Raw genomic sequence first — 21871 nt, forward strand, 5'->3', positions numbered from 1 at the left:
AAAATGTTAATATTAAAATGTTTTTATGCTCTAAACAATGTAATGACATGTAAAAATACTAAATTCAAAAGATCTTTTTTTCTGGGTCTCAGGAGGATATGACAGAACATATATCAAGCATTTTTAATGAGTTTCAGGAGCTTTATGAAGGGCAGTGTAATCTCACATGACCAGAAGATGGCGACAAAACATCATGAAAACACACGGTCAGTACAATACAAACGTACAATATAAACACACACACACACACACACACACCCTCTTGTTGACTCCTTTACCTGTTTATATTTGGTGTTCATTTATGAAAAAATGACAGGAATGATCGAGAATAAAGAGCATAAATACCCACATTTGTACCAGATGTAAGTTTATACTGTTTTTGCTAATTTATCATATCTAATTATTTTCTAGTTGCCAATTTACTCAAGTATTTTTTATGAAGTATATAATGGCTTAGTATGTCAAATTATGAACAAATTTTCTCGCCAAACATTTAGCAGTTTGTAGCATACATGCTACAACAGATATGCTAGTTTGACATATAGCTATATTGTTTGCTTAAACCTTAAAGGGGTGGTTCAGGATTTAGGACATCGGACCTAATTTCCAAGTTAGCCTGGGTGTTATTTATCAGTGGAGACAGTTTTCAACATTTTTCATCCAGTCCTTCCAGTTGCATAGTTCGCCGGTGCTAGGCTAGCGTGAGTCAATGGTATCTGCTAGCCTGCCATTAAAAACAGTTTTACCCACTCCACAGTACACCAAAAGCAAATCAATTATAACGCCAGACTATCGATGTAAATGTCTGTTGAGAGAATGAGGGAATGAGTATTGCGTAAGGCTAGCTTACGCTATGGGAAAACCTCCTTTTCTCGAGAATACTGAAGTTACACTTTTAAAACGCATTACAGCTGCACTGTGAGCACAACTGAACACGAGAGAGGTCATTGGCTGTGCTGCGGCCACTGCACAAACCTGTGGCGAGGCGGCTCTGACGCAAGAACCAATCAGATCGCTTTGCGCGTCATAGCCTGCCAGTATGGACGTGGTCAGAGGCTATATATTGGCGAGACTTGCCTAGGTACTTCAGGTTTAAACAACTGAAGCGACCTCTGATCCAAGCACAGTAGCACGGCAGGCTACGCAATACTCATTCCCTCTTCACAGGGAACTGAAGTTACGTTAGTAACCAAGTAGTTCCCTTTCGAGAGGTCTCTCGTATTGCGTAAGGCTAGCTTACGCTATGGGAACCCCTTGCAAAACGCTGTGCGTGCTGACTTCGCTTTACCGTGACCAAGCATATGTATGAATCACAGAGAAGCATAATCCTAATATAAGCCGGTGAAGAACGGGCTTCAATATTGGATAACTAGGAACCTTTGTTCATGGTACAAGGGATACATAGTGGCCAGCTAAAGCGGCGCCAGGTGTGTATGAACCCTAAGATATCGTGGGGGTGCTTAACACTTTTTATACTGAGAGAACCTTGGCCTGTAAGGCGGGTACCTCCAAGTTATAAAACTTTACAAATGTGGACGGCGAGGCCCAGCCAGTCGCGGCACAAATGTCCTCAATGGGTATTCCACTGGACCAGGCCCACGAAGAGGCCATGCCTCTTGTGGAGTGAGCTCTGATGCCCAAGGGGCAAGGAAGGCCCTTGGATTTGTGAGCTAACGCGATAGCATCTACTATCCAGCGCGACAGTCTTTGCTTTGTAGCAGCCAAACCTTAGTGCGACCGCCAAAGCATATAAAGAGCTGCTCTGACTGCCTAAACGGGGCAGAGCGCTCCAGATAAATTCTGAGAGCCCTTACAGGGCAGAGTAAATGCGTGTCACTCTCATTGTGAGAGAGCAGCTAGGGAAATGACCTGTGCTCTGAATGGAGTGGAGAGCACTTTAGGGACATAACCGTGCCTCGGTTTAAGAACGACCTTGGAGTTGTTTGGCCCGAATTCTAGACAGGAAGCACTTATGGATAGCGCTTGTAGGTCACCTACCCGCTTGACTGAGGCGAGTGCCAGCAGAAAAGCAGTCTTGAGCGACTCTGTTCTTTGTAAAAAATATTAGGCAGTGAGGTATTTCTTGATAACAGATGCTGCTAAGTATAACACACCGTTGCCATGAAAAACAGAGCGTTGCTATGGACGCAGGATTCTAACCGTAGAGACGGAATGGACTATTTTCTTTAGCGGAAGCAATACAATCATTTTTAAATCAATATTTTGTGTCAAATTATTGATTTATTTGGTAGGTAGCCATGTAATAAGCGGGATAATGTAGAGCGAGGCGGTTGTTAAAGCGAATACAACCCCTTCAGGCTGATTCAAGCTCTGCTTCGCGTCGGGGTCCCGATCAGCCTGTCGGGGGTGTATTCGCTATAACAACCGCCTCGCTCTACATTATCCCTTACTTACATATTGTAAACATGAATTTAAACATACTTTCATTATTGTATGACTTGTTTAATGGTTACTTAAGTATTGAATTTATAATATTAATAATTACTTTGGGATTTGAGATTTACAATACAATAATTTTTCTTTATCAACTATTACATGCACAGATTTTAAGTACATATACCCAAACCTCACAGCAACACAAACACAATTATTATACAATAATTTATCCAACTGACTCTAATATGCAGAAGCAGAAAACTGGTAAAAAAAAGTGAGTATTCGCTTTATAGGTGTAACGTAAGGAGGCAAGATGTAGAGAACCCAAGTGCAACTTTAATACCAACGTGATCAAACATAAAACAAAAGGCATGAAAACTCGAAACAAGAACAAACAGCAGTTACCCAAAACAATACTAAACAAAGGCACAGGGCAAACACGAGTGCTTAAATACACAAGACTAATGACCCAACAAGGGACACCTGTGAACAATGAACCAATAACATCATGACACATCAGACAAGGGAACACACGCAGGATCACAGGGGATCACATGACAGACATGAAATGTGACCAGGGCTGCGTTCAGCCCCGACAAAACGTTGCACAACGTTTTTTAAACAGAAACGGTGATGCGTTGAACACACTGTTCTGATGACGCAAGAGTTGCAACTATGGCAGCTGAGAAGGCCATTCTTTGTGTTCTTTGTGAAGAATTTTCAGAGCCTGATGAAGTCGGTATAAATATGTGTTTAATACTACAAAATATGCCCGATGTTACAGTTACTGCACTTGCGCCCAGAACAAAAGAGAACATCCCAATCGAGTGAAGGGATTGCTGAAACTGAAATGGAAGCACACATCTTACCTAATTCAGACTAAAACACATCTATTTAGCCTCACATACTGACTTTATTTGTAGTTCATACTGTTTTAATACCCTGTATTTTCTTTCTCATTTTTAGGAAAAGCACTTAATTACCTTGTTTATTTCTATACCAAATGTCATACACTTGCAATGAAGCTAAAAATATAAACAACTAGTCATCATTATGTTGATATCCTATATTTTTACAATAAAACTTAAGACAAACATGTCTTCTAATATCCTCAGTTGTTGTGTATACCGAGCTGCATCGAACACATTTGTAAATTACTTTCCTTGAACCCATTGTGTGAGTTCACTTTAATACTGCAAGCTTTATATACATGTTGCTGCTGATTGGACTGCAGTTCTGACACACCCACCAAACAAGAGAAAACGTATCTCAAACCCCGTTGCACACCGGTGCGCCGTTTCCAGGAAACATGACGTTCAACCCGGAAACCGTAGCAAAACGTTGCGCACCGTTTTGAACTTGAACATGCCCCAAGACAAGACCAAATCGTGACAATAGGCCAAACCTGAGAAAACGGCACCATCTTGTAAAAAAAAAAAAAAATATATATATATATATATATACATATATAATAATAATAATAATAATATATATATATATATTTAAAAGAAAAGGCCAACAGAACAAAAGTCTGTTAACAAAGACTGCATCATTTTATAGTTAAATGACCCTGGAATAAAAAGAAATTGGGGAAGTTTTGTCCTTAAGGTCCTGACTGTAAATATTTTGTGTACAATGTGGAAAGGAAAGAAGAAAACTCAAGTAAAAATACACACTTGTGCCAAAATTTATGCAGTTTGCATTAACACAGGATTTTTTTTTTTTTTTAAACTGAAAGAGACAAACATGTCCTTAAGGAAACACGAGGGTTAATTTGGTTCTAAACTTTACATTGAAGTGTGATTGATCAATGGGACCCTTTGATTACAGTGTTATTATTGATGCATAATTTGCAAATCTGAATTAAGAAGCAGAATCAGATTTAACTGTGATTTTCTGCTGTAATAAACAGTTTAACTGGTAAGATCCTCAGAGGAGAAGTTGTGCAGTGATTATATAAGAATGGAAAGACAGTTTCTGTGAAGGATGTCCTGAATCTGCGCAGACAGTCTTTAGTTACAGGATCAGAGAATGACACTGTTCCTCTGTCATAGTCCAGCTGAACTCTCACACGCTGAAGCTTCTGTTTAACAGTGAAGTAAGTGAGGGGTTGCTCTGGGGATTGTGAGCCGTATTTGCTGTTCATGCACCCCACACCCCAGATATTAGACTCAAAGAAACCCTTTCCCTTCCTTTGGTTTGATGCTGTTGTTATTCCAAGACTCCAGTCTGTATTGTCTCCAACCTCCACATCCCAGCAGTGTGTTCCTGAGTTAAAGCCCTCAGATCCCAGGACACATGGATAATAATCAAACCTCTCTGGATTATCAGGAAGTGTTTTATATACACGACTGTACGTCACACTGGTCAGATCAGCAGAGAGTGTGAGACGAGGATGTGCTGTGTTTGGATCCAGAGTCAACGGAGCTGCAAAGAGAATAACATCAGATTACAGGATGAGATATGATGTATTAGAAATGTAAATGTAAAAAAAAAAATCTTTTGTTGAAAGAGATCATAAACCATGAGGAATAGACTTTTCATTCTGAGTTCGCTGAATGATCTGATGATTTTCTGAAATGCAGTTCAGATTCACTTAGTAATTCAAGTGATTATTAAATATATTTCTATCAAATGTTGATGTTGTGTGTGTTTATATCTGAACTATCTTCTGCACTGGTGTCAAATCTGCTGAGACTCACTGTGTTGGACAGTTTCCAGCATCTTCTTCCAGACTCTGAACGGCAGGTTACCCAGATAACGCGACACATGAATCAAAGCTCCAGAACTCATCCGTGGATCCGGCTGTGAGATCTGGACTCTGAGGAACATTCAGGAGTCAGAACTGCAGTGAATTTGAGTTCAGATCCACTGAGAGAAGAGATACGAGCAGCTCACTCACCTTTCCATTGAGGCCTTAAAGTTCTGGAAAATATAGAGTTTGAAAACATTTTAATATCTTATCAAACACTCTCATTGTCAATGAGTCTCTCTATACAAGTTGTTTTCTGCACAAAGAATGAAGCCAGATTGATTTGTCACCTTTAGAAACGAGACGTCATTGTCTTTCATCATCTCCTCCATGTCTCTGATTGTGTGTGAAAGAGCTGAGATGTGTGTGTTCATCTCCTCCAGCTTCTCCTTCATCCTCTGCTTCTTCTGCTCCTCTTCCTCTCTCAGTGCAGTGATTGTAGCTTCTTCTTCGTCTCTGAGAAACTGATGAAGCTTCTCAAACTCTTCTTTAATCTGACGCTCTGTGTGCTCAGCTTGAGACTGAAATCAAATCACATTCACTTCAATCATCTCAATCAACACAAATCTCGGATACCCGACATATAACGGATCCAGAAGCAGAAGCTGCTCGTCATTTACAGAAATAATCAACTGGAATCCATTATATTACATATATCAATGTATAACGGTATAAAGTGATTCAGCTGTAATGAAAATGACTCTTGATTCTGTTTCCTCACATTGATGTGTTGAGCTGTTTTCTCAAACTCTCCTTTCTTCTTTTCCTTGTGTTGAAGTTTCTGTCGTAAGGACTTCAGTGCTGTATTGAGCTCCTCCTAGAATTGAACAAAAATACATTAAACACCAGATTACAGTGAAGAGAAGAAAATACAGTGATATGATCATACAATTCTGTGCAAAAGTATTCACCCCCACCCTGATTTCTTCTGCTTTTGTGTAAATCTCATACTAAATTGATTCAGAAATTAAAACTTACCATAAAACAAAGGCAACCTGAGTGAACACAAAGTACAGTTTGTAAATGACAATATTATTTACTAGTGATGTGACGTTCGGCACCGAGGCTTCGAAGCTTGTATTAAAAATAACAAAACATCACACACTGAAGCAGTGTATCGGAGCTTGATTCATTTTGCCATAACCACATGATCTCTGACGTCCGAAGCTTCGTTTCCACACAAAATCACGTGACTGCTTCGTATTCAGATTCAAAAATAGCGTGAACCTCCTGAGCAGGTTTCGATAGTCTTCGGTAGTAGTAAGTAAAAAAGAAATAGACTTAGCCCTCACACTGTTGAACAAGTTTCTTTAAATTTATTAAATTACCCACAAAATAAAATGTCAGCTCCCCAGTTCACAAGCACTTCACCATTCCACAACAATTTACTTTTATTTTGATTATATATGCCTACATGAGCCTTGCCTGTGAACTCGTAGGATTAGGACTGAGGCTAAAGTTTATGTGAATAAGGCTGCATTTGTAGATCAAAGCAGATTCATAAGAATTGTTTCTGTACAAGGTAATTAGTCCCATTTATTATTATAATTTTTTTCATAAATTAATTCATACAGTTGTTTGTTTATACATTGTATAAGAACTACATCAACACTAACATGAATTATGAGGATTAACTGTATTGCTTTGTGGTTTACAGAGCACAAAGTGATTTATTAAATGAAAAAAAAAAAAACCAAAACGGTCTTCTGGGACAGAAAAGCAACTTTTCCACCTTTTGACCACAAGATGTCGTTAGTGTGTAACGTGTTGAAAAGCTTGGAGTAATGAACCATTTTACAATACAGTCGAGGGGGAAAGCCCCGGTGCTTCACAAAGCTTCATTTCACCATCACTATTATATACTGAAGCAAAAAAGTTAGCCAATACTAACTGGACCTGCGTGATAATGTATTTGGCCCCATACTTACTAATTGCTCAAATCTCTGAAACTGTATTTATAATGTTGTTCAGATGGACTAAACACAGCCAGTCCTGATCACTGCAGCCCTGTTCAATCAAATAAACACTTAAATAGGACTTTTTCAACAGCATGAAGTTCATGCTGTTGAAAACAGCCGACATCAGGCTGCGACAGACAGAGGTTCTGAAGAAAGACTTCAGGAATCTGATCGATACGGTACGCAGCACATCGCCTGATATAACGATCATTGTGTCAGGACCGCTTCCCACGTACCGACTAGGTCATGAAAAGTTTAGTAGATTATTCGCGCTAAATGAATGGTTAATGTCATGGTGCAATGAGCAGAAACTGCTCTTTGTAAATAATTGGAATCTGTTTTGGGAGCGTCCTAGGCTTTACCGTGCTGATGGCTTACACCCAAGCAGATTCGGATCGGATCTTCTGTCAGATAACATCTCCAAAATGTTAAATACCTTTTGACTAGTAACCAAAAGTTCAAATCATAGTCTCTGCTGCACCAAATTAACTGATATAAATAGTGTCGAACATTGCATAGAAACTGTGTCTATTCCTCGTTTAGTGAGATCAAATAATAAATCTACTGCAGGATCTAGAAAAAATCTAATTGTTATTAAACCAGAAAATGTTGCTATTAGTAACCAAAAACAATTTCTAAAGCTAGGTCTTCTAAACATTAGATCACTCACACCTAAGGCAGTTATTGTAAATGAAATAGTCACGGATAATAGCTTCGATGTGCTTTGCCTTACTGAAACTTGGCTTAAACCTAATGATTATTTCGGTCTAAATGAGTCTACTCCATCAGGATACTCCTATAAGCACGAACCCCGTCTGATTGGTCGTGGCGGCGGTGTTGCAGCGGTCTATAGAGATATTCTCAATGTTACTCAGAAAACGGGTTATAAGTTTATTTCGTTTGAAATACTTGTACTAAATGTTACGCTCTTAGATGTTAGAAAAAAATCCGTATTATCTCTAGCCTTGGCTACCGTATATAGACCGCCTGGGCCTTACGCTGATTTCCTAAAAGAGTTTGCAGATTTTCTCTCAGATCTATTGGTCAATGTAGATAAAGCATTAATTGTTGGAGATTTTAACATACACGTAGATAATCCAAATGATGCGTTAGGGACTGCGTTTATAGATTTATTAAATTCATTTGGGGTCAAACAAAACGTCACCGGACCAACTCATCGTCTTAATCACACACTCGATTTAATTATATCATATGGAACCGATCCAACCGATATAGATATCATTCCACAAAGTGATGATGTCACTGACCATTACTTGGTAACTTGCATATTACGTACTGCTGTAATATGTCATGCGGCGCCGCGTTATCGACCAGGCAGATCAATCCTTCCATCCACCATAGATAATTTCTCGAGTTGCTTGTCTGATCTGTCTCAGCTGCTGCCTGAACCCAAACAAACAGATGAACTAGAAGAACTAACTAGCACTATGAGCACCATTCTCTCTAGAACATTGGATGTTGTTGCACCCGTTAGATTAAAAAAGGTCACAGAGAAAATTAAAGCACCATGGTACAATAATACTACGCATGTTCTAAAGAGAGAAACCCGTAATTTAGAGCGTAAATGGAAACAAACTAATTTAGAGGTCTTTAGAATCGCGTGGAAAGACAGTATGTCACGTTATAAAAAGGCCCTAAAAGCGGCCAGGGCTGAGCACCTCCGCAAACTAATAGAAAACAACCAAAACAATCCTAGGTTTTTATTTAACACCGTGGCTAGACTAACAAATAAACAGACGTCACCCGAACAAAATATCCCGTTACAGTTTAGTAGTAATGATTTCATGAACTTCTTCACTGAGAAAATAGAAAACATCAGAACCACAATTGTAAACGTTCAATCCTCAATCGCACCTTATAATTCAGCCTCAATTTTCCCCCCGCAAGAACAATTACAGTGCTTTACAACTATAGAACAAAAAGAGTTAAATAAACTTATCACTTCATCTAAAACAACAACATGTTTATTAGATCCTATACCAACTAAACTACTGAAGGAAGTGTTACCTATAGTGGAAGAGCCTCTCCTCAATATTATTAACTCATCTTTATCTTTAGGTCATGTTCCAAGAACATTTAAACTGGCAGTGATAAAACCTCTCATTAAGAAACCACAATTAGACCCGCATAATCTAGCAAATTATAGACCCATTTCAAATCTACCTTTTATGTCTAAAATACTAGAAAAAGTTGTGTCCACTCAACTGGGCTCTTTCTTGCAAGAAAATGATATCTATGAAAAGTTTCAGTCAGGATTCAGGCCGCATCATAGCACTGAAACTGCGCTCGTTAAAATCACAAATGATTTACTCTTAGCTTCTGACCAAGGCTGTATCTCAATACTAGTTTTACTGGATCTAAGTGCTGCGTTCGATACTATAGATCACACAATACTCTTAGATCGACTACAAAATTATACTGGTGTTCAAGGACAAGCATTAAGCTGGTTTATATCATATTTATCTGACCGCTACCATTTTGTCTATTTAAATGGAGAAAAATCGATCATAACTCCAGTAAACTATGGAGTGCCGCAGGGATCTGTGTTAGGCCCTCTGTTATTCTCAATATATATGCTGCCACTTGGAAATATTATAAGGAAACATGGAATTAGTTTCCATTGTTATGCTGATGACACTCAAATATATATTTCATCACGGCCGGATGAAAACGCTAAATTATCCAAATTGACAGAGTGTGTTAAAGATATAAAAGATTGGATGACGCGTAATTTTCTATTATTAAATCCAGACAAGACAGAGGTAATACTTATCGGTTCAAAAAACCGCCCACAGAACCTCTCACAATACAACTTTGACATCGTAGGATGTCCTGTTACTTTATCCTCTACAGTAAAAGACCTGGGTGTTATATTAGACTGCAACCTGTCTTTTGAAAATCATATTTCGTATGTTACAAAAACAGCCTTTTTCCACCTTAGAAACATTGCTAAGCTACGTAATATGCTATCAGTTTCTGATGCAGAAAAGTTAGTTCATGCATTCATGACCTCAAGACTAGATTACTGTAATGCTTTGTTGGCCGGTTGTCCTGCATCCTCAATAACCAAGCTACAGTTAGTCCAAAATGCAGCCGCTAGAGTTCTTACTAGATCAAGAAAATATGATCATATAACACAGATTTTATCATCACTACATTGGCTACCTATAAAGTTCCGTATTAATTACAAGGTATTGCTACTGACTTATAAAGCCCTAAACGGCTTAGCTCCAGTCTATTTAGCGGATCTTCTATCACCCTATAATCCATCGCGCTCTTTAAGATCAATAAATTCAAGGCTTTTGGTCATACCTAGGATATCCAGATCAACCAAAGGAGGGAGAGCATTTTCACATTTGGCTCCAAAACTCTGGAATAGCCTTCCTGATACTGTTCGTTGCTCGGACTCACTCTCCCAGTTTAAAACTAGATTAAAGACGCATCTTTTCAGCCAGGCATTCATATAATATTGTTAATCTCACAGTTTCAAACTACAATCCGGCCTCTAGTTCATAAATGCCAGAGGAGAACTGGCCCCCGACTGAGCCTGGGTTCTCCCAAGGTTTTTTTTTTCTCCATTAGGTCACCTGATGGAGTTTTAGGACACCATTAGGCCGCTTGATGGAGTTTTTTCGGTTCCTTGCCACTGTTGCCTTTGGCTTGCTCAGTTGGGGATATTTTGGGGATATTTAATTTTATTCTATCAATCAATAAATTCCACTAGAAACAAACTTTGTTGTATTATTTTATTTTAATACTGTGAAGCTGCTTTGATACAATCTGTATTGTGAAAAGCGCTATACAAATATACTTGATTTGATTTGATTTGATTTGAAGTTGATTAAAAGGTCTTAAACAGTAGCACACTATTGACAAAGGTGAAAGAAACTCCAGGAATAATGATGAAGACGGTGATTGAAACACATCCGTCTGTGATGGCTTACAAAGCTATTTCAAATGCTCTTGGACTCAAAGAACGTCTCGGTTACTGATGTAACCCTCGTTCCCTGAAGGAGGGAACGGGAGACGTAACGTCGACGTGACGACGTAATTGGGATCACTTCAGGGAGCCCTATCAACTTCGAGTGTCTACAGAACGAGCCAATGAAAGTTGGCGTGCGTGAATCGCGTCACGCGCCCCCGCCCCGCCGCGCGGGTATAAACAGGAAGCGGGCGCACGCACACATTGTTTTTCGCTGAGGAGCCGAGATTTGTGACGGCCATGCAGCGATGGTCAGCAACGGTGGCGACGGGACGTTACGTCTCCCGTTCCCTCCTTCAGGGAACGAGGGTTACATCAGTAACCGAGACGTTCCCTTTCAGTCGCTCACGTTCGACGTAACGTCGACGTGACGACGTAATTGGGATCCCATGGAAAACGCCACGGTTGCTGCCACATCCAGCGCCCTACGCAAGACTCTCAGACCCCCAACTGCTGGGGCGGAAGACCTGCGTAGAGGGAGTTCAACTGCTGTTCCATTATACCCCACACAGCGGAACTCTTGGATAACACTGGGAAAGCGTACCTCTCCAGGGGAAAGAACGCTGCGGAGCCACATCCTGCCCGAAGGGAGGTAACATGTGGAGAATACACATATGGACTGGCCGAAGGGGCAGTGCGACATATGGAATGTCACTGGGGTGGCTCCACCCGAAGGGGGAGACCACCGGACAGTGACGGCAGAGCAGACTCTGCCAAGGGAAGACACGGGCTCACCGCAGGGAGCTGGTCGTGGAAGAATACACATATGGGATCGCCGCAGGGATCACCACATATGGAACCCAGCCTAGCACAAGTTACACAAGCATACGAGCACTAGGCCTGGCGTCGGACGCTCCGCAACGTCCAACTGCCGAAGGGGTGCGGAGGAACTCACAGGGTTCGCCAATGGGGAACTCGACTGGAGTAAAAAGCGCACGTATCCGTTCCTAGGAAGGGAGTGGCGCAGCAAGCCGACACTAGAGCGGGAACTTCGGTGTTACCGGCTAGTAGAAGCGAGCACACAGGAAGAAACCGGCTCAACACGTAAGCTATAAAACCTAGCGAACGTGTTAGGTGTCGCCCAGCCCGCAGCTCTACAGATGTCTGTCAGCGAGGCGCCGTGAGCCAGCGCCCAGGAAGAAGCGACACTCCTAGTGGAGTGGGCTTTCAACCCAGGCGGGCAGGGCACGCCTTGGGCTTCGTAAGCCAAGGCGATGGCATCCACTATCCAGTGGGCCATCCTCTGCTTGGAGACAGCCTTCCCTTTCTGCTGGCCTCCGTAACAGACGAAGAGCTGATCTGAGGTCCTGAGGCTTTGCGTTCTGTCCACGTACAGACGCAGAGCGCGAACGGGACAGAGAAAAGCCAGGGCTGGGTCTGCCTCCTCCGAGGCAGCGCTTGCAGGTTCACTACCTGGTCCCGGAAGGGAGTGGTAGGAACCTTGGGCACGTATCCGGGCCGGGGTCTCAGGATGACGTGAGAGTTATCCGGGCCGAATTCTAGGCACGATTCGTCGACCGAAAATGCATGCAGGTCCCCTACCCTCTTGATAGAGGCCAATGCAACCAGGAGTACTGTCTTACAGGACAGAATTTTTAACTCAGCTGATTGCAGAGGCTCAAAGGGTGGTCTCTGAAGTGCCGAAGGACCAGAGACAAGTCCCAAGAGGGTATAGAGAGTGGGCGAGGAGGATTCAGTCTCCTCGCTCCCCTCAGGAACCTGACGATCAGGTCATGCCTTCCCAAAGACTTACCATCAACAGCATCGTGATGTGCGGCAATAGCGGCAACATACACTTTAAGGGTGGAGGGAGACAGCCTTCGCTCCAGCCCTTCTTGCAGGAAGGAAAGCACGGCTCTGATCGAGCAAGATCGGGGGTTCTCCTCATGAGAGGAGCACCAGTCAACGAACAGGTTCCACTTCAAAGCATAGAGGCGCCTCGTAGAGGGGGCTCTAGCGGAAGTGATGGTGTCAACTACCGCAGGGGGTAGGTCACTTAGAACCTCCGCGTCCCGTCCAGGGACCAGACATGGAGTTTCCAGAGGTCTGGACGCGGGTGCCATAGGGTGCCCCGACTCTGAGAGAGCAGGTCCTCTCTCAGAGGAATGGGCCAGGGAGGGGCTGTCGCGAGGAGCACTAGTTCCGGGAACCAGGTCCGGTTGGGCCAATACGGCGCAACTAACAAGACCTGCTCCTCGTCCTCCCTGACTTTGCACAAGGTCTGTGCAAGAAGGCTCACTGGGGGAAACGCATACTTGCGAAGGCCCCGGGGCCAGCTGTGTGCCAGAGCATCCGTGCCGAGGGTCCCCTCGGTCAGAGAATAGAACAACTGGCAATGAGACGTGTCCGGGGCGGCAAACAGATCTACCTGAGCGGTCCCGAAGCGCCTGAAAATCAGCTGGACCACCTGGGGATGGAGTCGCCATTCTCCCGGTAGCACCTGCTGCCGTGAGAGCTCGTCGGCTGCACGGTTGAGCAGGCCCGGAATGTAAATGGCACGAAGCGACCTCAGATGCTTCTGACTCCAGAGGAGGAGATGGCGGGCGAGTTGTGACATGCGGCGGGAGCGTAGACCACCTTGGCGGTTGATGTACGCAACGGTCGCAGTGCTGTCCGTACGGACCAGTACGTGCTTGCCTAGTAGCAGCGTTTTGAAACGGCTCAATGCAAGACGTACTGCTAACAACTCGAGGCAGTTGATGTGCCAATGCAGTTGAGGCCCCGTCCACAGACCTGAAGCTGCATGCCCGTTGTACGTGGCCCCCCAGCCGGTGGTAGAGGCATCCGTGGAGACCACAGAGTGCCTGGACACTTGTTCCAGGGGAACACCTGCCCGCAGGAACGAAGGGTCCGACCACAAGCTGAGAGTTTGGCGACAGTGCGGAGTCACTTGGACCCGGCACGAGCCGCTCTGCCACGCCCATCTCGGGACTCGATCGTGGAGCCAGTGTTGGAGCGGCCTCATATGAAGCAATCCGAGCGGCGTAACCGCGGCTGCAGATGCCATATGCCCCAGGAGCCTCTGAAACAGTTTCAGTGGTGCCGCTGTTCTGCGTTTGAGCGTGCTCACGCAGTTCAACACTGACTGGACACGGGCCTCGGTGAGGCGCGCTGTCATGCTGATCGAGTCCAACTCCATACCGAGAAAAGAGATCCTCTGCCCGGGGGTGAGTTTGCTCTTTTCCCAGTTGACCCGAAGCCCTAGGTGGCTGAGGTGACTGAGCACCATGTCCCTGTGTTCGCACAACTGCTCTCTCGACTGGGCCAGAATAAGCCAGTCGTCGAGGTAGTTGAGGATGCGAACACCACGCTCGCCGGAACAAAAAGAAAAGGAAACAAAAGATTCTCCGCCCGGCCCTCCACCGGGGGAAGGAGTGGCGCCTTCGCCATCTCCTGAAGAGCAACTTGATCCACCTCTGGGCCGCCCGTCTCAGGGTCGTTTGCACCGTCGCTTGCCTCCTGGTTTGGCAGCGGCCTGGACGGGCGGGGTCGGCTTCCTGCGGCTTGCTCCACGCTGAGGCCTGGATGATGGCTGCTGCTGCTGGGGCTTAGCGGGAGCGGAGGACGCCGCAGAAGGCCGACCACGGCGACGAGCAGACGGAGGGTCTGCGGCCGGCGGACGGGTGGGAGCAGCAGGGGTCCGCCGGGGCAGGATGTGCCGGATGGCCTCCGTCTGCTTCTGTGCGGCCGAGAACTGTTGGGCAAAGCTCTCGACCGCGTCGCCGAACAACCCAACCTGGGAAAGAGGGGCATCCAGGAACCGATATTTATCGGTGTCCCTCATATCCGCCAGGTTGAGCCAAAGGTGGCGTTCCTGGACCACCAGAGTGGACATCGCCTGACCAACCGAACGTGCGGTTTCCTTCGTCGCCCGGAGGGCGAGGTCGGTTGCCACACGGAGCTCCCGGAGGAGCTCTGGGTCAGAACCACCCTCGTTCATGTCCATGAGCGCCTGGGCCTGGTGGACCTGCAAGAGCGCCATGGCATGGAGGGCGGAAGCAGCCTGTCCACAGGCCTTGTAAGCCTTCGCCGTTAGACCGGACGAAAACTTACAGGCCTTGGACGGGAGGCGTGGATTACCCCGCCAAGAGGAAGCGGACGCCGGACACAGCTGCATCGCGACGGCCCGCTCCACTGGGGGGATATCCACATACCCCTTAGCTGCCCCGCCGTCGAGGGTGGCGAGGGGTGAGGAGCCACTAGAACGGCTTCGGGCACTATACGGTGCCTTCCACGTCCTAGAAAGCTCCTCATGCACTTCCGGAAAGAAAGGTACCGGGGCGGCGCACTGAGAACCAGCACGGCCCGCCCCGAGAAACCAATCGTCCAACCGAGAAGGTTCGGGACGTGGTGGAGGATTCCACGCAAGCCCGACCTTCTCGGCGGCCCGGGAAAGCATAGCAGTCCATTCTGGATCCGGCTCGGACAACGCTACACACCCCGAGGGGGGCAACGCAGCCGAGTCGTCATTTCCAGAGGACAGCTCCCCCTCCGATGCTGCGATCGACATCTGGTCATCAGCCGGAGCCCCAAAGGAAACGGTTGGTCGTTCCGGAGAAGGACCAAGGCGTCCACTAAGGGGCTCCAGTGGCGACAGCGCTTGTGAGGCGTGAGGGGCCCGCGGAGGATGACTCGACGGGGAAGCCCTCACGGTAATCCTCAGATCACCCTGGTCATGCGCCAAAGTAGGTCTATTCTGCGGGGCAGAATAGACACTAGATCGGGGCATAGGCGAGGGGACTGCACCTCCCTTGAGGTAAGCAAGTCTCGATCTCAGCGCTGCGATAGTCATATTCCCGCAATGGGAACATGAACTATCCACAAAAGCTGCCTCAGCGTGTTGAATGCCCAAACACGAGAGGCAACTGCTGTGGCCATCTGCTGGCGCCAGGGAACGACGGCATCCAGAAACGCACAAGCGGAATGACATCTTGAAAAAGACGCAGGGTCACGCTTGTGTTGCTCTTTTAGTAAAAAATAAAAAAGGATTTAGAACTCTCTTTTTGTGTTGAGGCACCCAGGGGTAGCCGCAGTGTGAATGCACACACAGGGGAAACGCCCACCGAACCGACACACACACACACAGACACAAACACAGTGCTGTGAAAACAGCAGTTGAGAGCTGCAATGCTCGCGGCCACCGCTGATCGCGCCGTCACACCAACACAGGAACAGAGAGAGATGATCCTCTTTGAAGTCTTCAAGGCTGATTCTCATAGACAAAAAAGTCTCACAGAAACTCGGCTCCGAAGTGAAAGACAATGTGTGCGTGCGCCCGCTTCCTGTTTATACCCGCGCGGCGGGGCGGGGGCGCGTGACGCGATTCACGCACGCCAACTTTCATTGGCTCGTTCTGTAGACACTCGAAGTTGATAGGGCTCCCTGAAGTGATCCCAATTACGTCGTCACGTCGACGTTACGTCGAACGTGAGCGACTGAAAGGGAACCACAGCGAGAGCCATTATATCCAAATGGAGAAAACTCGGCACAGTAAAACCTTCCCAGAAGTGGCTCAAAGTCACCAAAGGGCCAAGAACAACATCGTAGGAACTGGATTAAACTAAAGTTGTCCACTCAATTGTGTGTTTTTTTGTGTGTGTGTTTTTGCTAAATAATGATATCTATGAAAAAGGCTCCACTATTTAGTATGAGACACAAACACATAAGAAATCAGGATGGGCAAATACTTTTACAGCACAGTAAATGTCATATAAAGTTGAGTAAAATGACATTGAAATAGTAATGCATGAATGTGATGATATCTATGTTTATGACTAATTATAGTTCTTTACATGTGAAACAAGAAACATTTGTCTTACCTTGTAAGATGAAAGCACTTCACTGATGGGTCTGAATGTGTGATTGGTGTGTTTCTCTGAGTCTCTGCACACTAAACACACAGGCTGTTTGTCCTCCAGACAGAAGAGTTTGAGTTTCTCACTGTGTAAACTGCAGATCTCCTCAGATCCTGATGAACGTTTCTCATTTCCCTCCTTCAGGAACGATTCACACAAGTTTTTTAATGTGAGATTAACTGGAGGATCTTCTTTTGAGGATCTTCTCCTGCAGACAGGACACTCCTGAATTTTCTTAGTTTTCCAGAACTGTTGTAGACACTCTTTACAAATACTGTGACTACAGGACAGGAAAACAGGAACATTGAAGATTTCACAGCAAACAGGACAAATATAATCATCTTCAGCTGCTGAAGCCATTTTCACCGTTTGAGTCTCGCAAACTAAACTTTACTTTCACTTTCTGAACAACGGTTTTCAACAATGAATCACAATGAGAATCAAAGATCTGCTGTCTGTTCAGAAATGAACATCACAAAAATCCTTCTGTAAAGTTTTTCTCTTTGTTCTCCATTGATTGCTTATTCTTTATTGCTTTTGTTGAGACAAAGTCCGTGTGACAGAAAGGAGAAATAACAAGTCAGTCTCTTCCTGGTTAATGTTGTAAGAGGGAGTTTATGATCACCTTTGGGTGTGAACAAACAGGTCAAAGAGGAACGTCAGGATTTCTTCAAGTAAAATGTATTCAAAATGGACCTGCATTGAAATGTTACAAAATAATGCTGTAAAACTTTGAATAAAACACAAAATAACAATTAAAATACAAAACTATTAATTATAAATGACCTCAAAATGATTATACATGTTTTATTTATTGCTCTTTATTTATCAGAGAGTTTCTCCAGGTCTGTCATAATCAAATCAAATAAAATTGTATTTATGTAGCACATAAAAACAACAGTAGTGGCCATTGTGCTGTACAACAGAATAAAAAAAACACCAATCATAAAGTTCAACATTAATTTTCTGTCATGCTCAAATCTTTGTCAGTGTAATGGTCAGGAATAAAGATCTGAGTGACTTTGACATGGGCCAGATTGTTATGGCAAGGTGACTGGGTCAGAGTATCTCTGAAACTCAAGGCTTGTGTGTCGCTCCCGGTCAGCAGTGGTGAGGATTTACCAACAGTGTCCGAGGAGGGACGAACACACACCGGCGACAAGGTGTTGGACACCCAAGACTCATCAATGGACGAGGGCAATGAAGGCTATCCCGTCTGGTTCGAGCCAACAGAAGGTCTAGTGTGGTATAAGTCACACACAACTTTAATGATGTCATGGGAAGAAGAAGAAGTTTTATTGATATAGTGCCTTTCAATAGCTCAAGGTCGCTTTACATGTGATGAATGTGTCATAAAACACATTCTGCTGCGTATGGGGCCAAAGACCAATCAGAGTGCCTATGTGACCCCTGTCCATCTTCCATGATAATTGAGACAATATATTGTTACACCCCTAAATAATGCATACTAAATGCATGATATACATGATGTATTATAAGGATAACGACAGCAAATGTTTTTTATTAGCTGTATAAACTGTCATTTGATCTGTTTATTATTTTGCTATGAAATGTAAAAAATAAAAATAAAAATAATAATAAAAAAATAAAAAATATGGTTTATTTGAGCAACTGGAGTCTGTTAACTACTGAACTTTCTTTGCCTTATTTATCACATTAATAATCATAAATTAGGTGTAATTCGAAAACTGAAAACTGTTTTGAAAATTGACATTGTGTAACACTAAACTTACACTTGTATATTTATTTTTACACTCCTTTTTGAAGCTCGTTTTTGAACATCTTGGGAAAATGTTATGGGCTTTCTCATCAAAATATGACTTTCTGTCACAGAACAGGACATTGATTCATACATGTCCACCGTACAGACTCCAGGACTCACAGCATGTTCATCACACAACAAGTGAAATTCTAGATCAATATTCCTATAACATTTTAGATATTATTATGAAAATATTGCCAATTATTACTCCCATTATTACTCTCTTTTTTTCCATTACATGTTTCCCCAAGAACACATTAATATGCAAATTAAATAGTGTATAGATATGTTGAATTAAATGGGACTACACATTTATGGCCATTTTACCCAAATATTGTATGAAGTAAAATGGTGTATCATTTCATTCTATTATATCTTTTATTACACAGTTGAGAATCATCTTTATTCAAAGTTTGTTTAAAAAATCCAGAAACATAAAAACTCCCAAAATAAAATAAACATAAATTATATATAATTATATATAATATATTTTTAAATAAACATAAAAAATCCCATTCATATTGAATGTCATTAATGTATTTTTTTTTTAAAGAACTGGGTCCTGGTGTCACTAGAAGACATAGCATGAAATATAAATAAAATATCTTGTTTAAAAATGTTAAAATAAAAATATTTCTCATGCTCTAAACAATGTAATGACATGTAAAAATACTAAATTCAAAAGATCTTTTTTTCTGGGTCCCAGGAGGATATGACAGAAGTCTGACAGAACATATATCAAGCGTTTTAATGAGTTTCAGGAGCTTTATGAAGGGCAGTGTAATCTCACATGACCAGAAGATGGCGACAAAACATCATGAAAACACACGGTCAGCGGCGGAGCATTACAATAATCTCTGAACGTACAATATTTAACACACACACACACACACACACACACACACACACACACTCACCCTCTTGTTGACTCCTTTTCCTGTTTGGTGTTCATTTATGAAAAAATTACAGGAATGATCGAGAACTTGGAGCAGAAATACCAACATTTGTACCAGATGTAAGTTTATACTGTTTATGCTAATTCACTTACGATCTATAATATCTAATTATTTTCTAATTGCCAATTTACTCAAGTATTTTTTGGAAGTATATAATGGCTTAGTATGTCAAATTATGAACAAATATAATTTTCCCGCCAAACATTTAGCAGTTTGTAGCATACACGCTACAACAGAGATGCTAGTTTGACATATAGCTATATTGTTTGTTTAAGCCTTAATACAGATCATAACATCTGGGAATAAATGTGGCAAATCAAACCTGATGAGAAGTGTCCTCACTTCATTATGGTCTTGCGTGAAAACGAATTAAAAGTCATTAACAGACATTATCATTATTACATCATTAACCCATAAATGAAAAGATGTCATAATTTATTTACTCACCTTCATGTTGTTTCAAACTTGTATGAGTTTCTTTCTTCTGCTGAACACAAAAGAAGATATTTTACAGAATATGTGTATTCAGACAGTTATTGACTTCCATAGTAGGACAAATACTATGGAAGTCAATGGGGTCCATCAACTGTCTGGTTTACCATTTACTCTTGTTCAGCAAGAGATTCACAGGTTTGAAATAACTTGAGGGTGAGTAAATGATGACAGAAATGTCATTTTTGGGTGAACTGTCCTGATTAAAGTCAATGTGACGTTCCAGCAATGGAAGACACGAGATCTCCGCGGCTTCATCTGGCTTTAGCTCTGTGAATGACTGACCCGTCCCACTAGTAATTAATTTAAATTGACCATTACGGCTGCGAGGGAGACTTGTGATGAATTTTCCCAATATCACCGGCTCCCCAGAAGGCCCGTCGCACACCTGGGAAATGTATGATAAAGCCTGATTGGCCGTGGAGGAGCTCCCTTCCCAGCATGCACTGCGGCTGAGTTATGGCCGCGCGGGCCACCTCACTGTTTGCTGGCATGTAATTTGAATACAGATTAGTCGGCCCCGGTGTTCCAGTGCTCTGGCATTACCATTACAGGGGACAGTAATTTGAGTGATGAACACACGGGTTATCACAAGGTCATCACCTTCAGCGAGGTACGGGTGTGTGTGTGTGTGTGTGTGTGCCAGCCAAAACACTCCTGGAGCCACCAGCCAAGGCCTTCGATAGCATAATTAGTTCCTTTAATTAAGAGGTGAGCCAGCTGATTGAATAAATCCGCTGCTAATGGAGCATCCGATTCCCCGTCCCAATAGCCCGCGTGTGCTCCTCTCCGGGCCTCGCGGGGAGTCGGGAAAATGTTTGCGGATTTCCTTTAAACTTGCAAACTCAATCCATCTTAACCTTTAAAATCTCGTCTGATGACATTTTTGATTTCTATGGCTTTTTAAGATGTCATGTCGTTTCTTTGCAGAATGAACAGATTTTCAACAGATTCGTAAAAACAGGCTGTGAACGAAACGCTTCACTGTGAAGGTGAGTTAGAGAAATATGTGTAATTTTATGTGTCAGCTCCAGTTTTAATAATAATGATGTGATTTTAGTCGCTCTATAAACATGTGTGTCTGTCCTCATCATCTTAAGTCTTAATATACTGGATAAAATATATAAAAATATGGTAACACTTCAGTTTAGGGTCCAGTTCTCACTATTACCATAACTAGTTGCTTATTATCATACATATTACTAGGATATTGGCTGTTTATTAGTACTTATAAAGCAGATATGAATGCCTTATTCTGCATGACCATATTCTGCATCCCTTAATCCTAAACTTAACAACTACCTTACTAATTATTAATAAGTAGTAATTAGGAGTTTATTGAGGACCCTAAACTAAAGTGTGAGTCTTACTTTTTAAGAAAATTAATATTTTTTATATTATCCAAATAGTTTATAATTTGATATATATATTAACGTAAATCATAAGGACTGTGTTAGTTGCCTTTAATCACAGTTTAGTGAACACACGGGTGAATTTAAATCGTTTCACTTTGATGTTTCTTAAGATCAATTCTTCTCAAATATTGTCTTAAGAACTTTTTCTTTCTTCTTAAGAAGACAATGGTTTTGGTGTTATTCTTGCTGATCGACTCAATTGCAACGTCTTTTTGCAGATTACCATAATAATCATAATAACAATCTAATGCTTAATATTT

This window comes from Abramis brama, assembly GCF_963993115.1.
Source record: "Abramis brama genome assembly, chromosome: 13".
In the NCBI taxonomy this organism is placed as follows: Eukaryota; Metazoa; Chordata; class Actinopteri; order Cypriniformes; family Leuciscidae; genus Abramis; species Abramis brama.